The 13883-nt window shown below is 43.3% G+C and overlaps 1 protein-coding gene across 1 annotated transcript in view; it reads right to left on the bottom strand.

Moving 5' to 3' along the window:
- B3GNTL1 (UDP-GlcNAc:betaGal beta-1,3-N-acetylglucosaminyltransferase like 1) overlaps positions 1–13883 on the bottom strand; it is a gene marked incomplete in the record, with an annotated part of 154634 nt that overhangs the window by 26300 nt on the left and 114451 nt on the right.

Below are 13883 nucleotides of genomic sequence, written 5' to 3'. Positions count from 1 at the left end.
TGTGCAATGATGTATGGGACCTCCCCACTTCCTGCTGGGATACAGATCTTTGCAATACTTCATATCTCACACATAGACCAACGCAGAATCCTGAGAGATGATCTGACAATCACAAATTTTATTTATGCCAAAACAGATGTAAACACAGATACTAAAATCTCTGTAATCAATGTGACTTAATGTGCAGTTTGCATTGAATTCTCCCCTGGTGATCCTGCTAAGAACTAGGTATCTGGGGCTGCAATAATTTTGTTCCTTGAAACTAGAAATTAGTGGCCCCGTTCCAGAAGAACTCCCATCATCTCCTTCTCTTCACTCCCCAAAAACAAAAGTGCAGGTGAGGGAATTACTGTTGCTGGCATTGCTGCAACCTGTGGGGCAGGGGGTCCTCTGCCAGGGCTCCATGTGCCAGGCAGTTGGGCTAAATCTGATTGATGTGGCCAATCAAAGTCCTTTGGCCTTCCCCTCTTCCCTGTGCCAAGCTGCCAATCAAAGAGACGGGAAGCAAAGCAGCAATTAGCCCCTTAAAAGGGGCAGGTCAGGCTTCTTCTTCGTCCCCAGGCCCCATGCCATCATTGGGGGCAATGCTTATATTCCTGGTCATGGGTACTTTGAATTTGTCATATTAACTATCTGTTATGGGGTGACGGCACTCTCCTAGCCTAGAAGCATACTGATTGGGGCCGGGAATTGAGAGAGAGTCTGACTATAGCTGCACCTTTTTGAGGGTAATTGTTGCTTCTCCTTCTTTTTTATGATTGCCAGCATGGCACAGGGGAAAGGAGGAGCAGCTAGAGGCATTTGATTGGCCAGATTTAGCGCTGCCCCATGGCACATGGGGTGGGAACACAGGGATAGGAGCCCTGGGAGGGGAGCCTCTGCCCTTCAGGGCACTTTTGTCTTTGGGGAGCGAGGGGAAGGAGATGATGGGACCCTCCACTAATTTTTAGTTATGCACCATCAAGGGCCAATTTTTGTGCTCCCCCCCCCCCCAAGTAATTTTGTCTGGTATGCATACCCATGAATGCACAGCCCTGCTGAGTTAACGAAACCCAGGGGAAAACATCTCAATCTGCTTCTAAAAAAAAAAAAAAAAAAGAAAATTAGAAATCAGATCTCAGGTTTGGACTTGTCTGTGGTTGGGCAGCCAGCTTTGCCGGTCTCAGGCGTCAATTATCCCCCGCTCTAATTTATTTACTTGTAGACTAATCCCTTGTATTAATTTACCATTCTCTCCGCAGATTATCCCGAGCGCTCACAAACCTCCCCCATCCTGCTGGGACTTGCTGCTGACAAGTGCCGAAACACACCGCTGACACTCGCCCTACGCGACACACCTGTCTTACACGGTACCTGTCACCACTTCTGCCGGGTGGAATACATGCTCCAACAATTAACCATGAATAAGCAGTTCACTTTCACCATTTTTCAATTTTACAGCAATAGCTAGGAAACCAGACATCTAAAAAGTGTTTGGCAAGTGAATGAGAGCCAACGAAACCAAACTAAGTCTATGGGACCAAATAAGTCACCATGACACATGACAAAAACAGCAACAGACTCAAGTGTACATTATTCCAAATGTGTGTTGACTGACCCCCAAATGATGGAGTCCTGGTGTCACCAGGTCCTGTGGATACTAAAAACTGCAAAGTCATTTTAGAGCAGCCTTCCTCAACCATGGGGAACCCTTGAAAATAATTTTAGGGATTCCTCTGCTACAATCATATTAATACACAGCTCACAGTACATTAGTGTGGTGGTCAGTGGGAAGAATGTCCCCCCTACAGATGGCCTAAAAGATCATTGGTGTCACTTCGACTGCCCTGAGGGCCACAAATTGCTTATTGCTTTATGAACCCTGGTTGAAAAACATGGTCATAGACAATTGTGCTCTTCCAGCCTTGTTTGGTGAAGACCATTTTCTGTTCCCACATGACTGTGTCCCTGTGTACAAAGCCAGCTCCATGAAGACATGGTGTCCCCAGTTTGGTGTGGAGCAACTCGCGTGTCCTGCACAGAGCCCCGACCTCAACCCTAATGAACATATATAGGATGAAGTGGAAAGGTGAGCCAGGTCTTCTCATCCAACATCAGCACCTGACCTCACCAATGGGGCATTAATATCAACAGATGTTCAAAAATGGGGGGGGGGGGCAGCTCCATATTATTGGCTATGGATAAAGGTCAACTTTATATTAATGGCCAAGGGGAACAAACTCTGTATTACTGACTATGGGTTTGGAATGGGGTGTCCAACAAGCTCATGGCTGTGGGGTCAGGTGTTCACTTAGGAACTCCATATGGATCAAGCAAACTTCCCTTCCTATATCTATATAATAGTTAAAATGAACTTCCATAAACCAGGCTTCATCACCACCCCCTTGCTCCACTACAGGTTTTGCCCTGTTGCTCCAAAAGACTGGGGCATTTAATAGGATGACTTCCCCATGTGGCAGTGTCTGGTACTAAGCAGCAAATCACAAGGCCCAGAAATAGTGTTATAGGCCAGGGACCCGAGTAAAGTCCTGCAGTGGGGAGGGGGTCAAAATTGCAAGCGATGATGAGTAAACCTTGCATGGACAATGGACCTCCTATGACAGGCAAATTAAGGAGGACACGCGGCAGGCTGACAACGCTACTAATTGCAAACCAGAGGTTTTCCTTTGTCAGCCTGCAACAGGAAGTGGTGTTCTTCCAGATAAGAAACTTTGCAAAAAATCAAAATATAAAAGAAAAACTGTATACATTGACCATGATGTCAGACATACAGAAAATATATTTAGGGTTTACGTGTACTTTAAATGGGTGGCCCACAGCTGCAGCCAGCAACCCTGTCTAGGCTGAGACTTCATCAATGTGCTGCAGGCAGGAGGAAGCAGCTCCTCAGTCTCCTCTTCACCCAAAGGTCAGACTGCAACATTGTAACTTTGTATTAGTCACAACAGGGGCTGATCTGTGAACACAGCCAAGGAGGGTCCCCATAGGGGTCTCTTCCACAAAGGGTTCCCCTGCCACCATTAGATGGGGGGGTGCAGAGGGTATGCACATTGTAATGATTGCACAGAGGGCCGATGAGGAGCCACAGCAATGAAACCTCTGGAATTCTTCTGGGATCTCAGTTCCCAAATAACTGTTTTCACTCAGTTTCATAACAAAAGAGATTTCTGGCATGTCAGCAGGCTCAGCGCCTGCCAGGGACTTTTTGGAAAGGTGAAGGAGGGAGGGAAGGTATCGATAGGCTAACCAACCCACTTTTCCCATGGAGCAAAACTGGAATTGGGGGTGTCAGAGCCCTGGGGGGGGGTGGGGGGATTAATTGCAGGAGCTGCATCACCTCCTCCGCACTTCCCATTGCAAAGCTTTGGTGGAGGGAATCCCAGCACACAGGTTAACCCTTAAATCACAAAACATTCAGAGACATCGGGGAAAATCCCAAAAATTTTCTCCTTACTGGGTAAGGAGGACCCCCCCCCCCACTTGTCTGGCCAGAGAGAGCCGGGGCAGATCAGAGCCCTCATCACTGCCATCTGGGGCTTTGCTCAAGACATTTCCACTCGGTTACTTTCACAGTGACAACAATTTCACTGGACAGATAAGAGAAATATGTAGCAGGGTTGTAGCCATCCCTACTACAATATACACTTTATAGGATTGGAACCTCTAGCGGGTGTCACCGGAACAGGAACTAAGGAGAAATCTTGCTAATGAAGTCCTGGGTGGCACTTGTGATGGGGTTTCTCCCCTTCTCCAACAGAACCAACTAGGAGCAGCTGAGCTCTGGAAATTGTGCCCCAGAAATACCAGGAAGTGGGTAATGCCCCAGTCACCAGGCTTCCCTTTTCCTTGTTACTAACTTCCCATGACTTGTACCCTACAGGGTCTCTGAAAGGGGCAGCCATCTTAGAAGCAGCAGGGCTTTGCTTCCACATTTTAGATCCTCCAGCAAGGTCAACATACAGAACAGGAGTGGCAAGGTACAAGGAAGTCACCTGATATACAAGTAAGAGGGTACAGAACAGGAGTGCCTAGGCACAGGAAGCCACCTGATATAAAGCTAAGAAAGTACAGAACAGGAGTGCCTAGGCACAGGAAGTCACCTGCTCTTGGAAAAGAGGAATTCTACATAAAAGGTAAGTTATGACTTTGTGAGCTCCTCAGCTTTAGGATGCCTCACCTCTACACAATCTGACATATTTCCCGTTACATTTGCACTGACTCAGTCACTGTACAGTGACAACTTACCTCGCACAGACTCGTCTTAAGCCGCAAATTTTTTTTCTTTGCAGATTTTAAAAACAATTTCATTTTGTTTTTGCAGCGTTGCAGGGACATCTCTGCTCCGGACAATCAATAAGACTGCAGAGGACAGAATGACATGTTGTGTATTCATTAACATGCAGCCATGCTGAGGGCCCAAAGTACAAAGGTGCCCGGAGGGCTGTAAACCCAGCAAAGAATCTGCAAAAACATCAACAACAAAATAACACAGATGAGGCTAAATACAGCCTTATGGGGTGTAATCAGCCAATAGCAGCACAATATAGAAGACCCCCTGGCAGCAGCCCCATCATGTGACCAGCTACAAAACTACAGCCTGGGGGAGAGGAAACTGAGGAAATGCTTCCTCCTGTGTGCAGCTGACTGATGACATCATCTCAGCCTAGACACAGTTCCTGAGTTTCTGATTGGAGCTGAAAAATGCTGTATATGGTGACTTCAGGAATGTAACATGTAGAATGGTTCAGAAAGAGAATTTCCTGCGTGGACCCCATTACTGTGATTTCATAGGGACCCCCAATTATTTGGAGATGACAGCATGTCCTCCACACGACCCCAGAAATTATCCAGTGACACCAACCTCTGATAAGATTTTATGTGACCTTACAGCTACCACTCCTTTATCTATGGCCCCACCATTATCAGTCTTTACACAGGAAAAAAGCAAATATTTGGGGTCAGCCGATAGGTGACACGGTGCATCGTGTGTGCAAACCAAAACTGGAATATCAGAACATAATTTTCTTCTTCAAACTGATAATTTTACTTCCTGACCTACAATTTGGGGAACCCAGATTATTGGGAGGGATAGAACTGCTGGTCTGGACAGAAAAATGAGCAATCAGGAGAATGGATCTGCCCAGGAACATGACAAGATGGATAAATAACCAGCGCTGGCCAAATATTTTCAGAGCACTTTTACTTTTAGCAACAGGCCTCCTCCCCACCTTGTAAATGTACAGTGAAAGGAGAAGCAGCAGACTATCCCTCTGCTCTCTCCTCCTATCACCACGCTCATTGCCCTGCATTTCATCTGATTGGCTACTTGTACAGCTTCTCCAATACACTACAAGAGGCTGATAGCAAATCACATTCAGGTACTTACACTATTAAAGAATACAGAACTACATGTATGTGCCCCATTCACACCAACCTGGCACCGTGCATCAGTTATGGGTTTTGTAGTTCCTGATGGTAGTGCAGTAAGTTTTCGGGCCCAGAGGGGATGACGGAGGTGCAGAGCGGGTGACTCCCTGGATTTAGGCGTGTGGAGACATCAACATTTCCTCGGCATCCTGACATGCTGTGGGGTCTCTGACACTCTAATAATACATGTCTGACTGGTCTGTCTGGATTATCCAGTACACGGGATGAACACGTGTGCCAGGAAGCAGCTTCTGGTGTGTCAGGAAAAAATATTTTACCGTGCAGACGGTCTGTAGGCAGCACAATACTGACAAGGGCCACATTACCAATGGGGGATACAATGTATTCAGAGTGGGTATGGAGATTGGACTGGGGGACCCCTATACTGTATGGGCAGCCATACATAGGACAATACTGATTTGGGGCCAAATACTATGACAAACAGATACAATGTATCAAAATATGCAATGGTGGAACTAGATAGATAGATTAATAGATAGATACAATGTATCTATAAGTATTTATAATGTATCTGTAAGTTCTGGAATGGTGACACTGGACTAAGAGCGTCCCCAATTCTGTATGAGCAGAACCGGAATGTGGTATAATGCCCAGCAGACACTTGGAATCACCATTGGCTGACACAATTGTTTAGAATTGTTCTGGGTGACAGTTTTGGGAATTGTGGCTGTACAGATATGTTCTATGAAGGGAATGGGGAAGGATGTTAGGAGTCTCCCAGCTGCATTGGTATTCAATAGTTTAACAAAGCTAGACATTAGCAGATGCAGTGGTGGACTTAACTATCATGGGTGCCTGTGCAGAACTGTCTTGGGGCCCCTGTTGGCTGAGGAGGGGGTCTAGGGCACTGGTGCAATGGCACACTTTGCACCATCCCTAAGCAGATGTTTGTTAGTGATCCACCATGTTGGATTACTGAAGCCCTCTTAAGCATGTGGGTAGACATGAAGTTCTTGGAGATTTTGCTCAAAGATGATCAGGAACAAATTTTTAGCACAGCAACAGTGGTTAGATTTTGAAATAAAGAAAAATAAACACTGCTAAGGTGTGCTTTGAGTGCAATTTATAAAATCCTCCCCCATAAAATGTTATACTCACCTGATCCGGTGAGATTTGGGTTGTACAGCCTCCTCAATACCACAAGATATTTTCTCCACTGGGCTTCACTGCAAGTGCCCTACCATCTCCATGCAATTATATGGGAAAATGCCGGATTATACATCATACAGAACTAGCCTATTCAGTATAACCAACTGGTACTATCTACACCATGACCTAGATTTGTGGGAACATTCATGAACAGGGCCAATGAGAAATATGTAACCAGCACCAGAATTTATAGGCCTCACAAGCCCAAGACAGGAAAATTCTAACAAAACAAAGATATTATTTTCTGTGTTGCAGGAATGCGTTATGAATATTCAATGTAATAAAAGCAAATGTCAGCTCTATTAACTACAGTGAGGGAAAGAAGTATTTGATCCCCTGCTGATTTTGTACGTTTCCCTCTGACAAAGAAATGACCAGTCTATAATTGTAATAGTTTATTGTGAGAGACAGAATAACAACAAAAGAACCCCCAAAACCCAGTACTCATAAGTCAGAGCTTTGTGCATTGTAATGAGTGAAATACGTATTTGATCCCAAATCAACTAGCAAGATTTTAGGCCCCCAGGTGTCTTCATTGTATGCAGGTAACGAGCTGAGATTAGGAGCAGCCTATGTAAGGGAGTGCACCTAATCCAAGCTTGTTACAGTACCTGTATAAAAGACACCTGTCCACAGAAGCAATCAATCAATTTACAAAGTAGCCACCATGGCCAAGACCAAAGAGCTGTTTAAGGATGTCAGGGACAAGATTGTAGACCTACACAAGGCTGGGCTACAAGACTATGCACTTTGGTGAGAAGGTGACAACAGTTGGCATGATAATTCGCAAATGGAGGAAACACAAAATAACTGTCAATGTTCCTCGGTCTGGGTCTCCATGCAAGATATCCCCTCGTGGAGTTGCAACGATCATGAGAACGCTGACGAAGCAGCCCAGAACTACATGAGAGGAACTTGTCAATGATCTCAGGGCAGCTGGGACCATAGTCACCAAGATAACAATCGGTAACACACTGCGCTGTGAAGGCCTGAAATCTTGCAGGGCCCGCAAGGTCCCCCTGCTCAAGACAGCACATGTATAGGCCCGTCTGCAGTTTGCCAATAACCATCTGAATGATCCCGAGGAGAACTGGGTGTTGAGGTCAGATGAGACCAAAATTGAGCTCTTAGGCATCAACTCAACTTGCCGTGCTTGGAGGAGGAGGAATGCTGCCTATGACCCCAAGAACACCATCCCTATCGTCAAACATGGAGGTGGACACATTATGCTTTGGGAGTGTTTTTCTGCTAGGAAGAAAGGACACCTTCACTGCATCGAAGGGACAATTGACAGGGCCATGTACCATCAAATCTTGGGTGAGCACCTCCTTCCCTCAGCCAGGGCATTGAAAATGGGTCGTGGATGGGTATTCCAGCATGACAATGACCCAAAATACATGGCCAAGGCAACAAAGGAGTGGCTCAAGAAGAAGCACATAAAGCATTACAATGCACATCAAGCTCTGACTTTTGAGCACTGGGTTTTTGAGGGTTCTTTTGTTGTTATTCTGTCCCTCACACCGTTACAATTATAGACTGGTAATTTCTTTGTCAGAGGGCAAACATACAAAATCAGCAGGGGATCAAATACTTCTTTTCCTCACTGTAAATACAGCTCCCTCCACTGCAGTGCATATGACAGGTGCACTTTACCAGCAATAATTTTTCACACCTTTTCAGATAACCAAAAAAGGAACGTGATTGCGGTGAATAATACCGGAATCATTAATCATCAATATTGTCTGCTGCCCACCAACGTGAAGGAGGAACAATTATCAGTAACTGCAATCACCAACCACAAATGAGGCCACAAGTTCAAACCAAAGTCCACAGGGCACCGGATCCCAATGCCTAATATAGATTTCAGTGTCATCCCTTAAAGTGTATTATATTTTGCAGAGATGAAAAACCTCCCCCTGCACATATCACATATACAGTGGAAAGTAATACAGTGGAAAGTAATAATAATAATATTAATAAAAAAAAAGTATTCAGGTCCCTTCATCTTTTTCACTTTTGGTATGTTGCAGCCTACAATTATTTACATTCTTTTTTTTTTCTCATTACTTTACACTCAGCCCCCCACAAGGAAGTGAAAACAGAACATCAATTTGTAAATGTATTTAAAAAAAAATAAAATCTAACACTTCCATAAGTATTCAAACCCTTTATTTAGTTGACACATTTTGGCAGCAGTTATCTGGAGTTTTTTTGGGTGATGATGGAACAAGTTTTACACACCTGGATTGGGGGATTTGCTGCCATTCTGAAGGTTGGATGGGGATCGTCGGTGGGCAGCCATTTTCAGGTCTCTCCAGGGATGTTCCATATGATTCAAATCTGTGCCACTCACATTCACAGAGTTGTCCCTAAGTTACTCCTGTGTTGTCTTTGCTGTGTGTTTTGGTGCATCAACCTGTTGGAAGGTGAATCTTTGGCTGAGGTCCTGAGCACTGTGGAGGTTTCACTGAGGATATCTCTGTACTTTGCTCCACTTAGCTTTCCTTCAACCTTGACCAGTCTCCCAGTCCCTGATGCTAAACCCTCACACCCGCCCACAGTATAATGACGCCACCACCATGCTTCACAGTTAGGCTTGTGGAGTACTACGTGTAAACTAATGAGAAAAAAAATATTTTAAACAATTTTAGTATCAGGTTGCAACATAAAACTAAATAAATATAATAAATAACTAACTAAATAAAGTGAAAACTTTTTGAAGCCGCAGTATAATATACAAGGCTCAGACCTACAAACTAACAAATAAAACCTACATACTGACCATGGGGAATAAACATAGCACTGATTGCCCACTGCCACTACTGTGTCCTGTACATGTCATGACACAGAGGGGGGAACATTGTCTGTGACATGCTTAGGGAGAATAACTGCCCCTGTGTTACAGGAAGTCATGTAAAATTTCTGCAGCAGGGGCACAGACCCCAAGTCCCCATAACAGGAAGTGCTTAAACACAGCCCTTCATGGCAGGAATATTTTATTAAAAGTAGATTTAATATTTTCAATGACCTGTGAAATGATATTAACATAAAAAAGGTTCTTTGAGATTTTATTGATCGGGTTTATGTCTACGTTGAGCAAATGGCACTTCAATGAAATTCCTAGGGCTTTTTAGGGCTTGCATCCTAAGATGGAATGAAAACCAGATGAGACAAATCAAGTAGCAAGAAAGAAACAAAACAAACGTCTCTGAGGAATGAAAACACAAATTAAATATAATATATATTCTGCGGTGTGAGGGAAATTAAAATCATTAATAAAGAGCAGCAAGACGATGAGGTTTGAAGGACTCCAAAACGCCGTTTTCCTGGCAGGACGGAAAGTTTTTATGAGATATGTGGATTGGAGATACTGCCAGTGAAGAAACACTGAAGGGGGGGAGGCACGACTGGGGGGGTCCATTCGCATTCCAGGTGATGTTGCAAGCGCATCATTCAGACTAATGTCAGCACGTGGCACAAACTCCATGCACATCCCTGGGAGAACATTCATTGTCAGAGTTGCAAAATGTTGCGTTTCTGTTCATCGTGTTCCCTGCGTATTACAGCTTCCTTGATGAAAACCAGAAATGGTTTTATGAGCTCTTTTCAGAAAAATGTTACCGCTAGGTGATCGGAAAAAAACTTGTGAAACTTCACAAGTTAGTATACGTTTAATAGACCTGTTATAGGCTTGGAATAACCCAAAGGAAGAGTTTTCGCAGGAGCCCGGATATGCACGCATGCGAATCGACACATTTTGAACACAATGAAGCTCATTTTCTCGGCCACTGGAGAAATAAAGAAAATGAGAAATATAGAATGCTTAGATTTCAGTTCATGCAATACAACATAATTAATCTAAGGGAATCTGTAGGTGTATGGCAAGGACTAAGGTGTCTTGGGACCTATATTAGCGAAGCTGGTTCCAAAAAAATCTATCCGCAGATGATTTTTTCCCTCAAGCTTTATTCTGCACTGTTTGGTAGAAGTCATCTTGGTAGAGGGAAGGCTTTGTTTCCTCAAATTTCCTGATGACTACTGGGGTAACAATCACAAAGCAAGGTGGTGAATACACAGAATGGATGAAGAAGCAGGGTGATACCTGCATTGCAGGTGCTCAGGTACATCTTCTACTCCAGCAAGGAAACCAGTCCATATTAACAGGAAACAGCAGCAAATTCCAGTTTCTGAATTAGTTCCCAGCACACAAAAGTCACAAAAATCTGCACTAGTCCCCATTAGTTACCAGCTCTTTAAAAGACCAAGGGGTGTTTTCTGGCAACTGGGGCACTCTTGGGTCTATTAAAGTGTCCCAGTGGGTGCAGGGATAATGGTTACGTCACAACCCTCTGTTCAAAAGCCTATGATGTAGTAATCAGAATTTTCTGGAGGAAAGGACCACATTTACATCTCAGGAGCCTGTAGGCACTGAACTGTTGGCATCTTATTAGCATTTATTGACCTGCAAGTAGAAGAACAATCATACCAGTATCAGTCTATTTTATACTGTGTTACAGTCAAAGTAAGAGAGGACCATTATACAAGGGATTGCTTCATTTGCCACCTTGCTCAGTGTCCATAACATTGTCCATTTGGAGGTTGAAGAGGATAAATCTGTCCATCTTATAGAAACCAGAAGATAGTAGTGTTTTGTAATGCAACCATTCTGCAGGAATATGGCCTTCTGGTGCAGGAATATAACCTTTCCTGTTCATGGGAACTTGAAGATAGTATTGGGTAGGTATGTGACCATCCAATAGGTGGATAAACTTAAGGTACTGGCATGTTGGCACTTTTGCCTTCCCTCTTCCTATACCATAAAAGTGGTGTTTTCAAGATGGTGTTCATGATGTTCTTTAATGTATGACAGCATATTCTGCTACAAGTCTTTGTGCCTGTAGATAAATTTACAGCACTGCCAGAATTTTATAAAATCATTGAGAAATGTAAGGGGTGCCTTGAGTTCACTGACGTCAGCAGATATTTCACATCATAAATAGAAAAACCTGATGAATTTGTGCCGGCTGTTTATTCCAGCACATTGCGGCACCTTACCCGACCGAATACAGAGGATATAAACCATCTGTACAACATAATCAATCATCCACTCCTTTTTTAAATCCTCTGTAAAACTATGTTTTTATACTTCTCCTGCCAATAAAAAGGGAAAAGTCCAAATATTTCCACACAGAACAGAGCCCCAAGTGTGTAAAAATATACTTATCACAGAGAGAGAAACGTCTCATGATTAGAACTTTTTATAGGCCTACTGATTATTCTCAATATTAAATAGTGCAATGAAACTTATTAGGGACCAGTGACATCAGCAAGACATCTCATATTCATGAGAACGCAGCCAATCCGATCACTAGAGACCAGTGACATCACTGAGATGCTTCAAATTCATGAGAATGCAGCCCATCCAATCACAAGAGACCAGTGACATCACCGAGATGATTTATATTCATGAGAACAGAGCCAATCCGATCACTGAGGGCTGGTGACATCACCGAGAAACTTCATATTATTATTAATTATTAATATTATTGTTAATAAAGAGAATTTACACAACGCCAACATGTTGCGCGGCGCTATACATTAAATAGGGGTTGCAAATGACAGACAGTGACAAAGGAGGACGAGCAGACCCAGACCCAAAGAGCTTACAATCTAGGAGGTGAGGGAAGTAACACACAAAAGGAGGGGGGATATGTAGTGGCGGGAAGTAGTGAGGGTTGTTCAAAAGGGTTAAAAAAAAAAAAACTCTGTAAAAAAAACACCATAGAAATGTCAGGAAGAAATAACAAATCTAATAATACGTTTTCACACAAAACAAGTCAGGCGTCAAGGTAAACACGAACCGGTTTAAGTCCCGTTTTCTTCCTGTCGAGAAACAAAGCACAAGGTGGTGTATAAGCTTGACATGAAGCGTGCCCTGGCCTGTCGCCACAGCTGATCCACGCAGACAATAGTGGGTGAATGTCAGGCAATGCAGGGGACATGCAGAACAATTCCGATGAGCATGAGAGACCGTGTGTCACAAAGAACCCGTGGTATCACACACCAAGTCGTTTGTAATCCTCAATACCTGGATGTACCTGGGACGGAAGTTGTACACAATTTATTCAGCCCCATGGACTGTTCCAAATTTGTGAACCAAGAAGACCAAAAAGGTAAACAATACAGAAAACATTAGAAATGAACAGCATTGGTAAAATTGTAAAAAAAAACAAAAAAAAACATAAATACAGCAAAACCGAAATTGGAGGAGATGCGGGAAAATGTCAAGCGATAGAAGGAAAAAAGAATTTATACAAACATGGAAACTTTACTGATAAACTAAAGATTAACCGACACTTATTTAACAAACATTCACAAACACTTAATACCTTGCCAAGCTTTTGTTTTTCTCTACTTTATACCTCTTGTTGAAAAACTAAATTTTACCGGCTCTGAGCAAAGCTGTTTTTGAAAAACACAAGAAGGTGTAGGTCAAATCTACGTAACATAGGGATTGTAGGAAGGTCCTGGGAGGTTAAGATACACAACAGCTGGAGATATACAAGACAGGAAAAATAATTTCCCCAAATCCTACATGGTTTGCTGGAGAAATAGGACCTGGATCCACCCGGATTAACGGCCCCACAAGACACCCTGTCCTCAGAATGTTTTTGTCTGTATAATAAAGGAGTCAGGACCTTTAGCCACTAAGTGTTCACATGGGGGACATTGCCAAACTGATAATAGAAGGTCCCTTATGTAAACAGCGAGGTGACCTAGAATGACTGGATATCTATTAGATAGAGTATTGTATTATAAAAGAATTGTAATAAAATGATTCATATAAACAATACAAATTACACTGTGATTTAATACAACATACTATACAAGAGGAGAAATGCTGCACACAGACTGTTTTACTTCAAGGATACCATTTAGTAGATAGAATAGTCCAATTATTAAACTGCAGATGTCAATTACAGAATCTGCTCCTTCCTCTATAACTCTCCTCTCCTGAAATACTCTGCACTTCGGAGGGCTCTGCTCCTTCCTCTATAACTTTCCTCTCCTGAAATACTCTGCACTGCTGGAGGACTCTGCTCCTTCCTCTTTATACCTGCTCTCCAGAAATATTCTGCTCTGCAGCATGATTCTGTTCCTTTCTCTATAACTCTCCTCACCAGAAATATTCTGCACTGCTGGAGGTCTCTGCTCATTCCTCTATAACTTTCCTCTCCTGAAATAATCTGTACTGCTGGATGATTCTGCTCATTCCTCGATAACTC

The sequence above is a fragment of the Pyxicephalus adspersus genome, chromosome 3 (genome assembly GCF_032062135.1).
Source record: "Pyxicephalus adspersus chromosome 3, UCB_Pads_2.0, whole genome shotgun sequence".
Lineage (NCBI taxonomy): Eukaryota > Metazoa > Chordata > Amphibia > Anura > Pyxicephalidae > Pyxicephalus > Pyxicephalus adspersus.
The sequence above is the reverse complement of the archived record's forward strand: the minus strand, read 5'-3'. Positions and strand labels throughout refer to the sequence as shown.